This window comes from Protopterus annectens, chromosome 3.part1 (genome assembly GCF_019279795.1).
Source record: "Protopterus annectens isolate FY-2018-M chromosome 3.part1, PAN1.0, whole genome shotgun sequence".
Taxonomy (NCBI): domain Eukaryota; kingdom Metazoa; phylum Chordata; order Ceratodontiformes; family Protopteridae; genus Protopterus; species Protopterus annectens.
In genome coordinates, this window is record NC_056732.1 from 288,020,922 (window position 1) to 288,039,165 (window position 18,244).

Here is an 18,244-nt window from a genome sequence, read left to right on the forward strand (position 1 = left end):
GCATTTGTGTACCATGAATGTCCAGTTTGGCATAAAACCTCATTTAATCAGAGGGCCAGGGAGAAAAGCTCCAGAGAATTAAAGAATATAAGTAATAAACAATACAATTAGGCTAAGAAATGTAGAGTTGGACATGCCTAAGGCATTGCTATAAATCACATGGTAATATGAGTACTTAGATTCAGAGCATGACAGAATGCATAGATTTTTCAGTCAGGTTCATGACATGTTTATTCAGTAGTTTGTCAAAGTATTGCTTATATACTTCATTGATAAATAAGGACAGATGAAGGTGGAGACCAGGCGGGGAGGTCATTAGCTTTCAGTTTGTATGGGAAGATGATTTAACTTATTTATATAAGGGTTAGTACTGTGAGTTATCTTGTTAACGAATCCTATTACAGGATGGATGTGAGATGGAATTAACTGGATTTCTAATAAAAAGTACCTCTCCCTGCCTTTGACCTGGCCTCTCAGTTCTGAAGCAGGAAAAAAAAATCAGACTTAAGCCAGGATTCTGCTCTGGATAACATGTTTGGCCAGTATATATTGATGCAGGTATCTAAGTTGTCATTTTTAGTGCTATAACGTAACAGCCACTGTGTGTAAAAGAAGTCTAAGGAAGGCCTAGATATTTTGCTACAGTTAGTCATATGATAGATATAAAAAATCATAGGCAAGGTATAGGCATTTGTTGATTGTAGGCCTTTTGACGTATGGGAAGGTTTTGCTAGGGAAATATAAAGGAAGAATATTAAAGGCAAATGTCTCATATAAGTACTAGTCAACATGGAGGGGGTGAGGGAGATACAATGAGCCACTAAATATAAAATAAAACTAGAATAAGTAATTCATGATAATTTTTAAATTTAATGGGCAAAGTAAAAGACCGCTGATGAGAGTGTATTTAGACAAGATGACGAAACACCTAATCAGTAAATTCAGAGCTAATACATGTTTGGGTGTCATGGCTGAATTATGTCCCAGAAGGCATTTGGATAGATAAAAAGTGAAGGTGCTGTAAGACTTTCAGAATTTAAAATATAAGATGAACTACAAAAAGAAGGGAAGTGTGGGGGAATATAAAATAAGTGAATTGTAAATTTGTAGAGGTAAACTAGCCTGTCTGTTGGTTATGCTGTTGCCACCAGTGAAGCAGGGATGTAGTTGGCTATTCTTGTGCTCAGTTGCGTTTCTTGCCAGAAAGTATAACGTAATGGGATCTGTAAGCTCAAGAAAGCCAATATTCTATTGGGGATTAGACCACCAAAAGCCAGGTGCATACTTTTTAATGTGAACATCGTGTATATACTATACCACCCTCATACTGCTTTACTTAAAATAATTTGCTCTGAAGTCATCTGACCTTGAAGTAAGATAAAGGATTCTGATAAAGTAAGGCTTCACTGCAGCATGTCTTGACAAACAGAAATTTATTTAATTTTACTTTACTTTAATAACATTTAAAGTATTCAATATTGTAGTAGAATGAGAAGTTTTTTTCTGTTTATTACCTTATATTCCACCTTTGGGTCATCACCTATTTTGGCTGAGTTTTTACTTATTTAAATGGAAGTGCCAATGGTAGGGAGACAGAAGGTATCTCATCATGCAAAGACTGTCTTCTTCTGGCTTTTTCCCAGTTAGGGGTCACCACAGTGGATCACCTGTCCACTCATAACTGGTAGTGGAGTTTTACGGTGTCAAGTTGCCAGCCTGGCGCCCAACTTTCCACGGAAGGCACACAAACACACACTCACACCTAGGGCCAATTTAGAGTGTCCAATCCACCTACAGCATGTCTTTGGGATGTGGGAGGAAACCGGAGCACCTGGAGGAAACACACACCACCACAGGGAGGACATGCAGACTCTGCACAGAAGGCACCCCAGCTGAGGATCGAACCAGAGAACCTCTTGCTGTGAGGCAACAACGCTTACCGCTGCACCACCGTGGCCACCCTCATCATGCAAAGACTGTACTGTACCCAATGTGATCCTGCTGTCATAGACACTTTCCCTATGTCACATGCATGTAACAGACATATTGTACATCCCTACAGTGGGTGAACAGTGTTGCTCATGCTTATTATACTCTGCTACATATAGACCAAATACCTGTAAATCATCCTGTATTTTATAAACGGAGGCAAGCCACCATACACCCTAACTCATGCATACAAACTCCACAATAACACAGCAGTATTTAAAGGAGAAAGTCTCCAAAACAGTGGAGAGTAGTCTTGCACAAACAGAGAAAATAAATCAGTGAAAGTAAATGAGTGAAGAATTATAGAAGGATAAGCCTGAGATTGATGATGTTTTCTTATAACAATAGCAGGATAGAGGTTAGAGAGCCATAGCATAATGATAAGGGGGGTTCAGCACAGAGATCTCTCACATTATTGGATGGGTATCCTGCCAATCTGAGTACAAGGCACTATTGTTCTTATGGACCCTAACGTGCATGGAACATGGCCTATTAGGACCACATGAGTCACTTTTCAATTATAGCCTCAAAACAGGTTTTGTATCACAAGAATGGAGGACTGCAATGGTTACCCCACTTCACAAGGGTGGACCATCAACTGACTCCAGAAACTACAGACCATTTTGTCAGACTAATCTGAAATGCAAAGCCATGTTAAAAGTATCACGGAAACAATGAAAAAATACATAGAGAACGCTCAGACAATAGACCCAACCCAATTTGGCTTTGTCAAGGGAAGTTCATGCACACCAAACTCGGGGATCTTCGTTTAGAAGGTCACCAAGGCAATGGACCAGTGATAAACAGTGCATACTGCCTGCATGGATCTGGCTAAGGCATTTGATAGAATACTTATAACGGGTATAGTTGGCAAGTTCACTGAACTGGGCATAAACCCCTACATAATTCACTGGTTTGTCAGATGTCTTTCAGACAGGACCCAAAAAGTCAAGACTGGTGATACCACCTTCACTAAGAATTCAGTCACTAGCATGGTGCTTCAGGGCTCCATGTTAGGACCGCTCCTATTTGGCATCTACTTCTCAGAGGTAAAGGCTATTGTCAAGGGAATTTGGCTGACTAAGATGATAGATGGTTGCAAACTGGGAGATATCATAGACTTTCCAATGACACAAATATCTTACATGAGGGTCTAAAACAGGCAAATGACTGATGCCAGAGTCATGGATTAAAATTCAATGAAAAGAAATGCATTATAGTGCCTTTTGGAATATCCCCCTTTGAATTCTTATCCCTGGAATAGTAATTTGCCCTTTACCATTGCTTAACTGCAAAGCAGTTTGCCACTGTTTCATGATCATTGTGATGTAGTTTATCAGTGTAGGGTACATCTTAATCATTTTTAAGCACACTTTTATCCATGAATGCGGGATACTGTCAAATGCTTTTTGGTAGTCTATCCATGCCATACATGTATTCTTCCCCTTTTTTACAGTTGCCTACTATGACTTTATTTAACAACAAATGATCCTTTGTTCTATCTGAATTTCTTTTATTACCCATTTGATCTATTACCATAATTGAGTTTTCTTCTAAGCGACTACAAACTCTGTCAGCATCAATTCCAGTGTACTGTGCAGTTTATACGTCATAGGAAGGCAATTTATTGGTCTATAGTTTTTAAAGTAGTTTGCATATTCACTCTTAAGTAGGAGCATTGTTTTTCTTGTTGTTAGCCAGGCACAGGGTCTATATTAGAACATCGAAGTTTCAAAACTTTGAATGTTCTAATATCAAACCCTATTCAGCGAAAGCTGAAAACATCGAACATACAGACAGCAATTTTTTTCCTAGGGAAAAAAATTGCTGTTCCAAAACACATACACACAATACAAGCACACCAAACAAAAAGCAATCCACACACATACACCTAAAATCTTACACCTAACCCTACACTAAACTATATACACACCACTAACTATCCACTTACCTTAACCCAAACCCTAACCCTAAGGTTCGTCACTATCACACACTCACCTTTCCCGTGCCCTAACCCTAACTCACCTGCCTCACCCTAACCCTCACGTACACACAATTGCACAATTACCTGACCCATGCCCTAACCCTAACTCACCTAACCCGCCCTAACCCTCACATCCACGCAATCGCACACATACCTAACCCGCACCCTAACCCTAACTCACCTATCTAGCCTTAACCCTCATGTCCACACAATCGCATACATACCTAACCTGCACCCTAACCCTAACTAACCTCACCCACACTTAATCGCACACTTACCTGAACCCGACTCGTAACTTTCCACCACAGCACTGAAAATACCAAAGCAACAGAAACAAACAACTGAATTCTTTCCCTAGGAAAAAATTTGGTTTTCTGTTGCTTCAATATTTTCAGCTTTCGCTGAATAGGGTTCGATATTAGAACATTCGAAGTTTTGAAACTTTGATGTTCTAATATAGATCCCCAGGCACGTGTCTGTTCAGGGTGCACATATAAATAGTTCTTACACATAACTAAATCTTCATGCAAAGATGTTAATACTTTTAGCCAGAAGATGGGTACTGCATCTGGGCCTGGGGTTTTCCAATTAGAGACTTTTCTTAACTTTGTTTCATTCTCTCTGGCCATAACTTCATTCCATTTCATATGTTGTACATTTGAATTTCTTATTCTTATTTTTATTATTCTATCCATTTAACATCTTTGTTATGTTCCACAAGATCTTTACAGACATTTCTCCAAAATGTATCTATTTTTTCTTTTCTGGTGGTCTTTCAGTTCCTTTTACCTTGTTTCCCAATTCTCTATAAAACTTTCTTGGATCATCAATAGATTGCTTATTTTGTACTTTTCCTTTATATTTATCTATGTATTGTTTATGTTTTTCTGCCTGTGCTGATATTTTTAGCTTATTTGCGACAATGCCCAGTAAATCTTGATCTGTTATAATACTCCACATTGCTTTTATCATGTCTTTCTTTCTGAGTATTCGTGTTGATCTCTTCCTTGTTCTATACCCTTTCAGCAGTGAACTTCTTGTCTTAGTTGCTTTAGAATTTTCTCTGTTTGATACTTCCATGATGGCATTCAGTTTCTCCCCATCCTTTCCCTTACTGCCCCATGTCCTTGTGGTTGGACTTTATCTGTTATTAATTTTGCTACACAGTAATATATACTTTTGTTATATCACATGAATCTCTAAGGACAGTCCTAATTGCTGTGTTCATTCGTTTATCAAACTTATAACTTTTGGGGTTTTATTGATCTTCTGCAGTCTATTTCTTTCATCAATATTAATATGTTTAACTATCTCTATTAAATCAAGCAACTCTTCTCTTATAGCATTTTTTTCAAAACTGAGGGCACATTCTTTGTTCTCCATTTCCTTTGGGCATTCTATAGAAAGTTCCAGAGCTTCTTCCTGTGCCACGTTCTCTTCAGTTTCACCCTGTCTCATCCATTGTTCTTTCATATGGTAACTCACTGGCCTATCACTCCACGGCATTGACTGTGTCAGAGTTGCCACAGATTCCTATACTTTCCCTTGCTATATATCTCCAACTGAATGGTTTCCTATGGGAGGCTCCAAAGTATCTTCGTATGTCAATTAATTAGATGCTTCCCACTCCACTAGTTTCTCCTTAATTTGGGTGTCCATTGCTCTATCCTGTTGTGTTGTTATCTGTTTTACATTTTCTACATTAAATACTTCACTTTGCAGGTACTCCATAACCTCATTTTCTATTTCTTTAACTTTTCCATTACTGATCATTTTTCTACTTTTCCTCTTTAATTTTTTTATCTTTTTGTATTGTAAAATGTTCCATATCTGGATTTTTTTTTGCCTCAAAACATCTCCAACAACTCTGTCCTTGAAGCACCCCAGCACAGCAACACCGCCCAAAATAGCCCCAACCAATTTACATTACAAGTGTCTGTAGATACCATAAAAAATACTGTGAAAACTCAAACCAACCACTCTAGTGCAGACAGCCTCCCAGATGACTTTCTTCAAATCACAGCAGAAGGAATAATATGCCCAGTAGTGATACTCATTAACAGAGCAATATCTGAGTGCTTAGTACCTGTTATCTGGAAGATCTCCCACATTAAGCATTTACACAAAGGAAATAATTCCACTAAATGTACTAATTATCATCCAATTGCCATCCTGTCACCCTTATCTAAAATCCTAGAGAGAGTTGTCCATACCCAAGTCATGGACTACCTTTCACACACGTAAACTATTATTTAACACACAACACAGTTTTTGCCCCTGTCACAGCACCACCACAGCCCTAATGTCTTTTACTAATATAGTGAACTACTATAGAAATCAAGGACAATTTGTATTTACCATATTTTTAGAGTTGTTCAAAGCCTTTGCTATAGTAAATCACAATAAACTCGATGTGCTCTCCTCCCTAAACTATGTTAGCTTCTCTATCACCTGGTTCCAAAGCTACCTATCAAGATATCAGCTGGCTGTACAGTGGCAACACTACCTCTCCACTCTTCTCCCAGTTAGCTAAGAGGTCCTACTTTTCTCTCTATTCACCAGTCAACTCCACACCTCCACTCTTCATGCCTCTGTGATACAATATGCAGATGACTCTACTCTAATATGCACAGCCTCCTCCCTACAAGACCTCCACACCTTAACTCAAGATTAATTTCTATCTATAGAAATATGGCTCACCAATTCCCAACTCATTCTAAACCCCATTCAAACAAACCTCCTTCTCTTCTACCCTACAAGATCTCCCTCATCTTACCTAACTTTCAATACAGAGTCCAAAAACAAAACTATTATCAGCCCAATAGCACATACTAAACTGCTAGGTATCGAAATTGACAATAATCTGAAATTCAACATTCACATTCCTCAAACCATTAAGAAGGTCCACAAGAAACTAAGTTTTCTTTACAGAAACAAACAATTTCTAACTATAACCACACAAGCTACCATCATCCACACACACCTTCTGTCAACTCTCCTATATGCCTTCTCAATTTTAACCAAACTCAGTAAAAATTATTTAACTAAGATGGATTCCTGTTGCAATAAAATTGCCAAATTTGCCACTGATGTCAGACACAGGTCACATCATTGCACATCTCTTAAACATCTAAAACTTTCTCAACTGCTACACTATAAACAATTAACCTTTGCCCACAAAATCCTATACCAACCGGATAAAATCACTGCTCTACAAAATCTTATACAACCACAAACCACTTCTAGAGCCCTCTGTTTCAGTAACAAACTCCTTCTAGAAACCACCAAAGCTAACAACTCAGCTGGGGAAATCACTTTTCTCAAATATCATTCCTAAAATATGAAATAGACTGCCAACTCTATTACCATTAACTGCTCCACAGTACAATTTAAAAAGCTCTTAACTACTCACTAGACACCTGGCTCTGTTCTTGCAGCTCTCCTGGATAAGTCTAACATCACTACATTTAACTACATATTGCTCATTGGGTGCTATTTTACAACAGTCAATGATGTCTCTATTGAAACTTGCTTTGCCTCATCATTTAAATGTATATATTCTTGTATCACATATTATGTTAATATAACATCTAAAGAACTTTATTGCCCATCATTGTATAATCACTGATTGTGAATACTACTGGAATTTCATGGCATATTTGTTAACTTTTACATTGTTTGTATTTCTTATTACTGGAGCTTTTCTCCTCAGGCCTCCGCTGAAAAAGGACCTGCGTCCATTCAGACTTTTCTGGTAAACAAATGTAAAATAAATAAAATAAAAAAGCAAAAACAATATACCACTTTCATTATAATGGTTTCACTATTGAAACATTTCAGTGAAACTGGTATATTAGTTTTTTCCCTTTAGTAAACATCTTTCAGCTGTTACACACTGGTGTTGTAGCTAATACTTGTTATCACTTGATATATTTTAGTGCAATTTTGTAGTTGTAGATAAATCAAAGAGAAGAATAGCAGGTTGTTGAAACAAAGGTTTCTATCATAAGATCATGGGACATGTGCTAGTTTAGCAGAAATATCCTAAACTATTCAAAGCTGTTATGGATGCATCTTTACCATGCATTTTTTTTCTTTTCAGGCTGCAGTACTTATACATTTGTACAGTTTTTATACATTATACACCCCCACTTCTAGATAGATAGATAGGTAGACAGATAGATAGATGAGTGCCAGTTAGGTGATTGTGCACAGAGGTGAACAAATGGATCAGCTGTGTTCCGATATATAGAAAGGAATAGTGATGAAATACCATCTGACTAATTTTAAATTCTGTGCCAGGCTGCATTATATTGGGATTTGGGAACATGCCCTGTCCCTACTGTAGTGTGACCTAGGAGTTGGCTTATATTATTAGGTGGGGTGTCGTGAAGTGCAGGGGTGCAGGTGGGCACTTGACCATCCAAAAATACATGCTATCAAACATTTAATGGTTGTGTGTGTGTGTGTGTGTGTGTGTGTGTGTGTGTGTGTGTGTGTGTGTGTGTGTGTGTGTGTGTGTGTGTGTGTGTGTGTGTGTGTGTGTGTGTGTGTGTGTGTGTGTGTGTGTGTGTGTGTGTGTGTGTGTGTGTGCGTGTGTTTGTGACTGAATGGTTACAGTAAATGTGAATTTACAACAGAATGAGGTTAAATGAGTTTCTGATGAGTTGAGTATCTATGTTTTTGCGTTTAGATACACTGTCTCATATCTATCTATCTATCTATCTATCTATCTAGTTAGCTATATATATAATATATATATATATATATATATATATATATATATATATATATATATATATATATATTCCACAAAAATATTTCAGACTGAAATAAATATATATATATATATATATATATATATATATATATATATATATATATATACCACAAAAATATTTCAGACTGAAATAAATATATATATATATATATATATATATATATATATATATATATATATATATATATATATATATATATATATATATATATATATATATATATACATATATGTACATATATATATATATATATATCTGTGTGTGTGTGTGTGTGTGTATACACATATATATTTCAAGCTTCATTCTGAAATAATATTTATTTTACTAGGCTCCGAAGTTGTTTTGCAAGCTCTTCTTGCTTGAGCAGAGCCATGGGACAGTTGTTCCTTGGCAACATGAGGTTGCAGTAAGATTCATGTCTAGTAATGCTTTGTTTATTAAACAAAGCTTGAAGTCAGCATTCTTCCTTTTTCAGTTTACTGGGTTTTTTTCCTGTTGAAAAACACAAGTGATATTTTATCCAACAAGCTAAAATATCTTCACAAGGTAAGTATTTGACTGAGGAAGAGAAAACTTTCAAAACTTATTTGCCATTAAATGTGTTATGTTTCTGGGTTGCTAGGAAACCACAGACTAGTAGTACTAATGACACTTAGAAAATGAACATGTCTCTAAACAGCTTTGAATCTGATAATTGTTTGTCAAGTTAACCCTACTTCTTTAGGACAGTTTGAGTATATTAGAAAACTTTTTGTAATGCTATGTTTGGTTAACCAATTGGTAATTTAGGTTTAAGGTAACTTTCACTATAGTGTAATATTTTACTAGGATCTTAATTTGAACAGAAACATGTCTAAAAGTGCATTCTAAAATGCATTAATAATATTTTGCTGTTATAATACATTCTTAAGACGTTCTGTGTAAAAGTGATCATGTACGTGTAACTAAGATTTCAGAACATGCTTTACTCAGCATTGTTAAATACTAAGTAACAAGTCATTACAGAATGTGGATAATAGTTTGCAAAGTTCTCTGTAGGTTCAATGATATGAAATCATAGATAAATTAATTCCATCACACGATGAATGCTGCTTTGTTTTGTCTATAGTATGTACCACAGTATGTCTTGTGATGTATAACTAAGTGATGCTGATATAAATAGACAGACATACAGATGTTTAGTTAAATAAACATAATCAGCAAAATATTGCAACTGTAATTGCTAATGATATATTTCTATCTCTGTACAGTAGAATTTAAACAGTAGATAATTGCATACAGTCCCCTGTAAAACAGGTGCTTTAAATTGCCTGAATATAACATATCAGGTGGACTTTTTTTTGCCAGTAAATACACTTATTGATGTAGCCTCAGCAAAATGAACAAATCTTTCTTCCTGGTGATGACAACTTCTATATTGAATGCTGAAGTCTCTAAAAAACAGACTTTGCTTCAAGTGTTTGAATAAGGTTTGTTAGCAGTGCTTTCTGTTGTATTCCCGTCACAGCCCATTTAAGAACCAGAGTGCTGGCCTCAGTTCATTTCACCTTCACACAGGTGCACTCCAGACTCCAATGGACATTCTTTACAAATGCTCTTTCTGTCCAGCCTGCTATTCTCTTTACTTTAAAAGGTGCAGATTTACACATGCGGGCATGTTTTCAGGCTTATTCCAAGTATTTCACATTAAAGGGATAGTATTATCCTACACATAGTATCACATTGGGTCACATATAAGAAATACAAAACAAGAATGTTTTTCAAATATTGCAAGCAGGTCTACACAATATTACACATTCTGAACTCATCGGTTCACAAACTTAAACCTGTTATATGACATTTAGCGTTTTATAGGAGGCAGTGACCAAGCTAGCACATGAAGTATCTTAGCAATGTGATGTGGTGCACTTAGGCCATGTCAGTATACATTTGTATGTATCATTTTTTAACTCACCACAGGATATAGCCCGATGACTCCACTACCTGCATCGAATTAGCCCACTCATTCTGCATGGCAGGGACCTGGCATCCCTGGGCTTGGCAACAGCTTTACAAGCCATTTGTTACTGCCCATGTAGCTCTGCTGGCTATTTTGTTTGCAAGTGGAGATGGTCAGGTGGTAGGAAGCAGGCCAGCTTACTGGTCCTGTGGAGTGGTCAACCCAACCTCCTATGCAATGCTACTCCCTGGACTCTTCGGCTTGCTACAGCCAACTAGGAACATGCCTCTGTCATGACGAGTTTCACAGCTTCCATGCTTGTGAACCATGGCAGCATGTGCTCTACAGGCTCATGCTCCACCAGTGCAAAGCGCAGTGCTCTCACTAGGTGTCACCCAAGTAGTGAGCCAGAGTAACTGCCCTTTTTCCAGGATGAGGGAGCTGGCAGCAGCCATTAACTTCCACCCTCCACTACTGTCTAAATGCCTGAGCCCCCAACAATACTTTGGTGCCTGGACCATGATCAAAGCTTTAACCATCTACCCTAGTGCTGGATTTATGTAGAATGTTTTTAACCTAATGTTAGTTAGTAGATATGGCTGAATGCTGAAGGCTGTGTCTGCTTTTATTTTTCTAATAATCTTTGACTATGTAGTCCTACTAGGCCCAGAAACTGTTTTATAGGTGTAGTATGTGAGTTACATTTAAATGAGTGACCTCAGATTCATTCAGTGTGGTTTATCACTTATAGCTGTTTATGGAAATGGTACCTAGTATAGACTATGCACACCTTGGATGACTAAATGTTTTTAAGATATTTCCAAGATCTAATTCTTTAATTGGAATTCTAAGCTTGTAGCAGGACTTTCATTACCATAGAAGTTCATAAAATGTTGTTGAATGGAAGCGTGGTCTGAAATATAACAGTTGTTTCACAAGAGATAATCTGAACAAGTCAAATATTCTTTTAATACCACAGTATTTATGGCAGATCATGCAGTATATACGACACTGGATTCCTACACTACAAAGCATACTGTAATGCATGGAGTCAGACATTCTGCACATATACTTTTGCCAACACATACAGCTGACTGCTGTAATATGGCAGACTCCACTAAGGCATTGTGTCCACTTGCTTCAGTATGCATATATAATATCACCTTTGTAGTTTTCATCATAAAGGAAGTTTAGGATATTGCTAGCAGGCGCTCAGCATAATACTGCATGATTCACACATATGTGCTCAAATACGACAAGTAGTTAGCAGCATCATCAGTGGGTTAATATGATGCATTTTAAAGCTGAATAATCCGAAATTGGTAGATTGACGACCTGTGTGTGTATTATTGTGTCTGAACTAACATGATAGATACTCAGATATCATTACCTTTCACTTAACACATACATCAAAGTGAATTTGCTTGGTAATTTAACATAGAAATAGGTTCAGAGGTCCATAGCTTCTTACCGGCCTATTGACCCTAAAGGATAATAAGAAGCATATCCAGACAACCCCATGAAATGTTTTGCCCTTGTAATGTAAATATAAAATAAACCACATTAATTGTAATTTTAATATGCATTTTAAATAAACTTGGACTTTTCTCTAATTGAACATATACTTCCATTTTATTCATTTAGCATGAAACTGGTGTATTTTAGGCATTTATGATAGCACTTCTTAGCATAATGTGTCATTACTCTGGCCTTGGAACAATAACCTCTGTTTATTCTTTTGGAAGTACAATAACTTCAGAGTCCAGACTTGCTTATGATCTGTTATGAATTTGATCAGTTGTTCTTTTCTGGCCGAAGGGCTGTCATTCCTATAATGGTATTCCCATGGTTAGCCATTTCCCTCTGAATATACTTGTGGTCCTCTTTCTTTCTCAGGCTTAAGATCTGTTTGTAATATCTATTTTGGAGCAGATGTTCAGTTCAGTGGTTTTGCCTGTAAGAGCTGGTTGGTGATAGTCATTACTTTCAAGGTATATAAGTGTGATTGTTTCATCATTCTTCCACCTTCAGTTGTATAGACACTGCCTGCAGCTCATCTGGTTGTTGGTCACTCCATAATGGGTTTATGTTCAGTCCACAGTGGTAGGTTATTATGCACCTAACTGCCCATGCAGCCCTCTAACTGACAGCTATGGGTACTACAGAACATTGCCATGAACACTGCATGCGCAGCAAGCTGACAAAGGGGCAAATACTGATGTATGTAATTCAGAAGGCAAACTTCAACATTTTACCAGTCCATGCCCATGTCTTCAAGAGCTGTATCTCATTTTATGACTTTTTAGAGTTATGTGTTTCTTGAGCTACATACTCTTTGTATGTAGCATCCCTGTACAGATACTAAAATGCTGATTGGTCTTATTAGTTTGGCTACATGTTCAATGATATGTTTTTGTCAACCTGCATTCCTGGATGTGGTTATGGACCTTTTCCAAGTACACTATCACTGCATTAACAATGTACCTTTGAGGTCCAGTCCTTGAAGCAGTTTAGGCAGACTGCCCTTTACTACTTCTGTAGCTTCTGATCAACACCAGATGACCAATTCTAAAATATCATAAAGATCTGCTATTCATATCTAGAATGTGTCTGTTGTTTGTCTTTGCACATCTGGTATCACCAAGTGACATCAGGGGAATTACTGTTCAAGAATACCATTTCTGGTGTAGTACTGGTGGTTGTGTATCCATTATAACCCCATATTCCCATTTTTGCACATGGAGTCGGGGGTGTTACTTCACAGTGACAATCATATATGGCCAAGGCTTACATCACCTGGTGGCTAACCTTCTTGTGGTAGTTGTTCCACATCAGACACTTGCATGGACACTCATACCTATGGCAAATTTAGAGTGTCCAATCCACCTACTGCTTGTCTTTGGAATGTGAGACAAAACTGCAGCACCCAGAAGAAACCCACACAAACACAGGGAGGGCATGCAGACTCCACAAAGAAGGCATCCCAGCTATGAATTGAACCAGGGAACCTTTTGCTGTGAAGTGACAACACCGTAAATTATATAGCATGATAAGCAAAGAGAAAATTATAATTATTGTGCTGCAGGGCTTACAGTTTGAGTTTCTCAAATGTTTGCATTAATCTTTCAGTTAGTTCATGCCTGAATGGTGACCTACAGAGAAGGAAATGCTCAATCTCATATTGGTTTATAAATGCCTTTAATTCTTATGATCTTAATATTGGGTTATTATTATTTAATTTGTTGAGATAACATATTTTTAAAATATTGCCTTTAATACTAATACTGAGATTGATTCAGTTAAAAATGCATTTAACTAAAAGTGAATGTTGTGACTAAACATACTCTGGTGAATTAAGGTTTGTAAAAGGGAGGATGCATATCTAGACTCAGTGATCCGCAAAGAGTGTAATAAGAATCCTCATACTCAAACACATGCAGCTCTGGGCACAAGGCATTTTTTGCAGACTACATTTTTTTCATATTATGTGAAGCAAACTCTGGTGACAAGTTGCTGTAATTTTTGTGTAGCTACTACTGATATCATCATTTAAGTTTTATTTCCTCCACGTTACATGAACTAATAACTTTCTTTCTCCTTCTCTGAACCTACCCAATGGCTTCTCTACTTTTACAGCCAACTATCTTATTCATTTCATTGAGGGTTGAGACTCAGGCAACCCCTGCTAGGTGACAATCTTATAACCCATTTGTTCTTAAGCTGGGAATCCTGATTAGCCTCTCCATTTTTCTCTGGAGAGAGTCAGGTGGTAGGCAGTAGACCAGCTCTCAAGTCCAGATGAATGGCATTAATCATACTCGGCCTCTCCCCTTTGTTGTCATGTAGCCCCTCATACTCGGCCTCTCTCCTGTGTTGTCATGTAGCACTTCAGTTAATGAGGCATGCAGTAGGCATCAGCTCTAGGTTATCTTATGTCTCTGCAATGGGCTTGTTTCAGCAGGGCAAGTCCTGAAATCACAGCAAGACAGAGGAGGTAGCTTTTCTTGTCACTAGTGTGAATGGTACTCTGCTCATATACCCCCAAATGCACCCTTCTTATCATTCCCTCAGAGAGGAATAGGCAGGCAGGCTCTACTCTGTCATTCTTCTCTCTATCTGCCAACCATCAGGTGAGTGAGTAGCTAACTGAACTTGGGTCATGCGAGTTATCATCTGGACTTTATCCCTCTGCAGCATCTGAGATGATCATTTATGCACTATTAACTTACACTCCTGCTCAGTAAGCTTGACTCACATATGCACTTCTGGCCAGATGTCAGTACAACGCAAGGTTGCCAAGAGGTTTCCATTAATACCTCATAACTCAGACTCCATTACCAAACTGGTCAATTAATTATTCATGAGTGCCATGTGTAAAGGTCTCTTAGTATATTGCTAAGCTTGCACAGTGCAAGTATTGCAGCTTAACAACCTTGGTCACTGAGCTCCAACACTTTGTTTTAGAACTTATATTGTATTTTTTTCTGTTCTATTCATTAATGAACTTTAATTTTCCACCTCAGTTAACAAATTTAAACTTCAATAAACATGCCTATTCCAGAGATCTAATCAAGACTGATGGATATCTAGTTCTTTATTTCACATAAGAAAAGGGACATTTATTTCCACTTCACTTAAATGTATAGCACTGATTTTTGCCTATGGAATTAAAGGTATTGTTTCTTAGTCACCAAGTACTGGTTTCTTGGCAGATGTATTATCTTTTTCTTTGAAATCGAAATATAAAAGTTCTGTAAACTTAAGACTTTATTATCTATTTTTTGCACCTTATCAGGTTATAACATGAACACTTACTAAATCATACAATTAGATTTCTATCATTTCCTTCTTTTTTGCATTAGGGAACACTTTCAATTAAAATATCAAAGAATAGCTTAACTCCAGAAGCACTCATATCTGTCCATCCTTATGTCACAGATTAAATGAATCATTTTGGTCTGACCTTGTCATGTGATCACTGCATTGGCATAATGGAGGGATTTGTATGCCTTGTATTCCTTAGGGTCATTTTATGAGGGCATTGGCATTCCTACTAGGGTCACTCTTGACAAATCTTGTCTGACAGAAAAGAGTAACAGGCAAATATGAAACAAAAATCTTACACATTATTTACCCTCAGTAGCAACAGGGATACCAGGGACCACCTCTGAAGCTAGACACAGGAATAATGTTCCTCAGTGAGTGCCTGAAGTGTGGGAAACCTATGTAGTCTAGTTATCTCAGCCCATAGAAATAGCTTCCAGTCACCTTATTCACTTAAAAACAGCAATGTGAATGATAGAAGCTGGTAGATTGATAGCCTAGTCAATGGCAAAGGAAAATGTCTGTTAGGACATAGAATATACCTTATTGTGGGGGTTAGAGGTGGAAACTACCAGCTAGACATAGCTGGGCTTTCCTTAACACACAATTGTAGACTCACTTCATGAGTGCATACTCTGAATATTACTAATGGCAGAGGCCCTTTTTGGGTGTGGAGATGATTGTGAGCCCTTAAGTGCATACTGTACAGTTGAAGTTGATGCTAATACATGAAAAGGGTACCTCAGGTTGAATAGCACCTGTACAAAGGTAAGCTCTATATGTTAATTGTAAATGTGTATCTAACAGTTATTTTGGAGTTTTGGCTTTCATAGTATCACCTACTGACTCTCAAGTTATACAGAGAGATTTTGTCCCCCTGTCGAAAAACTATGGATACACACACACACACACACACACACACACACACACACACACACACACACACACACACACACACACACACACACTCTCATTCTAAATGGCTTGCTTGGTTGAACATGAGTGTTGAATTTTTTTGGACTACAAAAAGCACAAGTTAGAACACAAGGATGCTCATAATTGCACTTGGTTATCAGACCACTAGAACCAGTTCTTGATTATTGACTTTGTAATTGTGTTATCAGTTCTGAGGCCGTATGTGCTGATCAGTTAGTTCCAGAGAGATGATCCCTTAAGTGTGCACTGTACAGTCTAACACAGATTATATCACAGCATGATGGAAAAACTAGTCACCCAAGTAAGAAGAAACAGGAGGAGCAGGAGACATCTGAAGAACAAATATCAACATGGGGAAAGAAAAAGAGATTTAATATGATGAAGAGAAATACAGACAAAGGCATCCAGATATGGAAAATGTTACAATATAAAAAAACAAGAAAACAAAGGGAAAACATAGAAAAGAGGATTAGTAATGGAGAAGTTAAAGAACTAGAAACTGAGGTTATGGATTACCTGCAAAGTGAAGGATTAAGTGTAGAAAATCTAACTCCGATAACATCACAGCAGGATAGAGAAATGCATCCCCAAATTAAAGAGAAACAAGTGGAGCAGGAAACATCTGTTACCATATGAAGATACTTTGCAGCTTTCCATAGGAAACCAGTACATAAGTTCAACTGGCGTTACCTAGAAAGGGAAGGAGCAGGAAACCGTGGCAACTCTGAAGCAGTCAATGTTGTGGAGTGATAGGCCAGTAAGCAACCATTTCTTTTTAGGCAAGGCTCAAATTCTAAACCTACCACCCTAGAACACAAAAAAGGAAAAAAACTAAGGGTAATGCTGCTCAATGCCAGAAGTCTAAATCTCAAAATGCACGCACTCGAGGCCCTTCTCAGTATGGAGAACATCGATGTCTGTGCTGTGACAGAAACCTGGTTCAAGGCTCCTGAGAGCACCCCAGCACTATCAGGTTTTACCTCATATCATGCGTTCCGGCCCCAAAATCCGGACAATACCAAGAAAGGAGGGGGGGTATCCATATTCATCAAGGACACCCACACTTCAAGACTGGTGGCAACGCACGAGGCATCAGAGACCATCCAGGTGCAATTAACCATAGGCAAGACTGCTCTGCAAATTGTAGCCTGTTACAGGCCACCCTCACAAACTCAGGAACCTCACATGGCCTTCCTGAAAACACTAGAGGGGATAAATGTATCACCAAACACCATCATACTAGGTGACTTCAATTACCCTAATATAGACTGGGAACACTACTGAAGCCTAAACACCGTAGCCCAAAAGTTCCTGGAATTCATAAACTCAAATGCCATGGAACAACTAGTCACCATCCCCACAAGAGGAGATAACATACTTGATCTCATCATCATGAACATGGGAGCACAATGTTCAACACCAGAGGTGTACCCCTCACTGGTGAGATCAGACCACAAACTAATCTCGCTGGAGGTCCTCATCCCACCCCCACCTGAAATAAAAAAGACCACAGTAAAGAACTTCTCAAAAGCCGACTTCACACTTCTAAAGACTAGTGTGGTCTCCTTTAAGGCCCCGAGCCGGGAAAACAATACTCAAGCCGCTGAATCACTTACAAATGCCTTCTACCAGCACCTGCAGGACTGCATGGATAAGGCAATCCCAAGCAAAACAAAGACTCTTTGTACCAAAGGCAAGCGTCCAGTCTGGTGGACCCCAGCCATAAACAAACTCTACAACAAAAGGAGGAAGCTACTACAAGATAGAGCAAAATCCTTAAAAGGTAAGACA

At 37.9% G+C, this 18,244-nt stretch overlaps 1 protein-coding gene across 1 annotated transcript in view; it reads left to right on the forward strand.

Annotated features, from left to right (window-relative positions):
• Positions 1–9,126: 9,126 nt before the first annotated feature.
• The window catches only part of LOC122798087, a 575,663-nt gene continuing 566,545 nt past the window's right edge, over positions 9,127–18,244 (forward strand). Inside the window, exon 1 of the mRNA XM_044066755.1 lies at positions 9,127–9,300. The gene's annotated coding sequence lies outside the window, so the exon portion shown is untranslated. The remainder of the gene's footprint in view (positions 9,301–18,244) is intronic.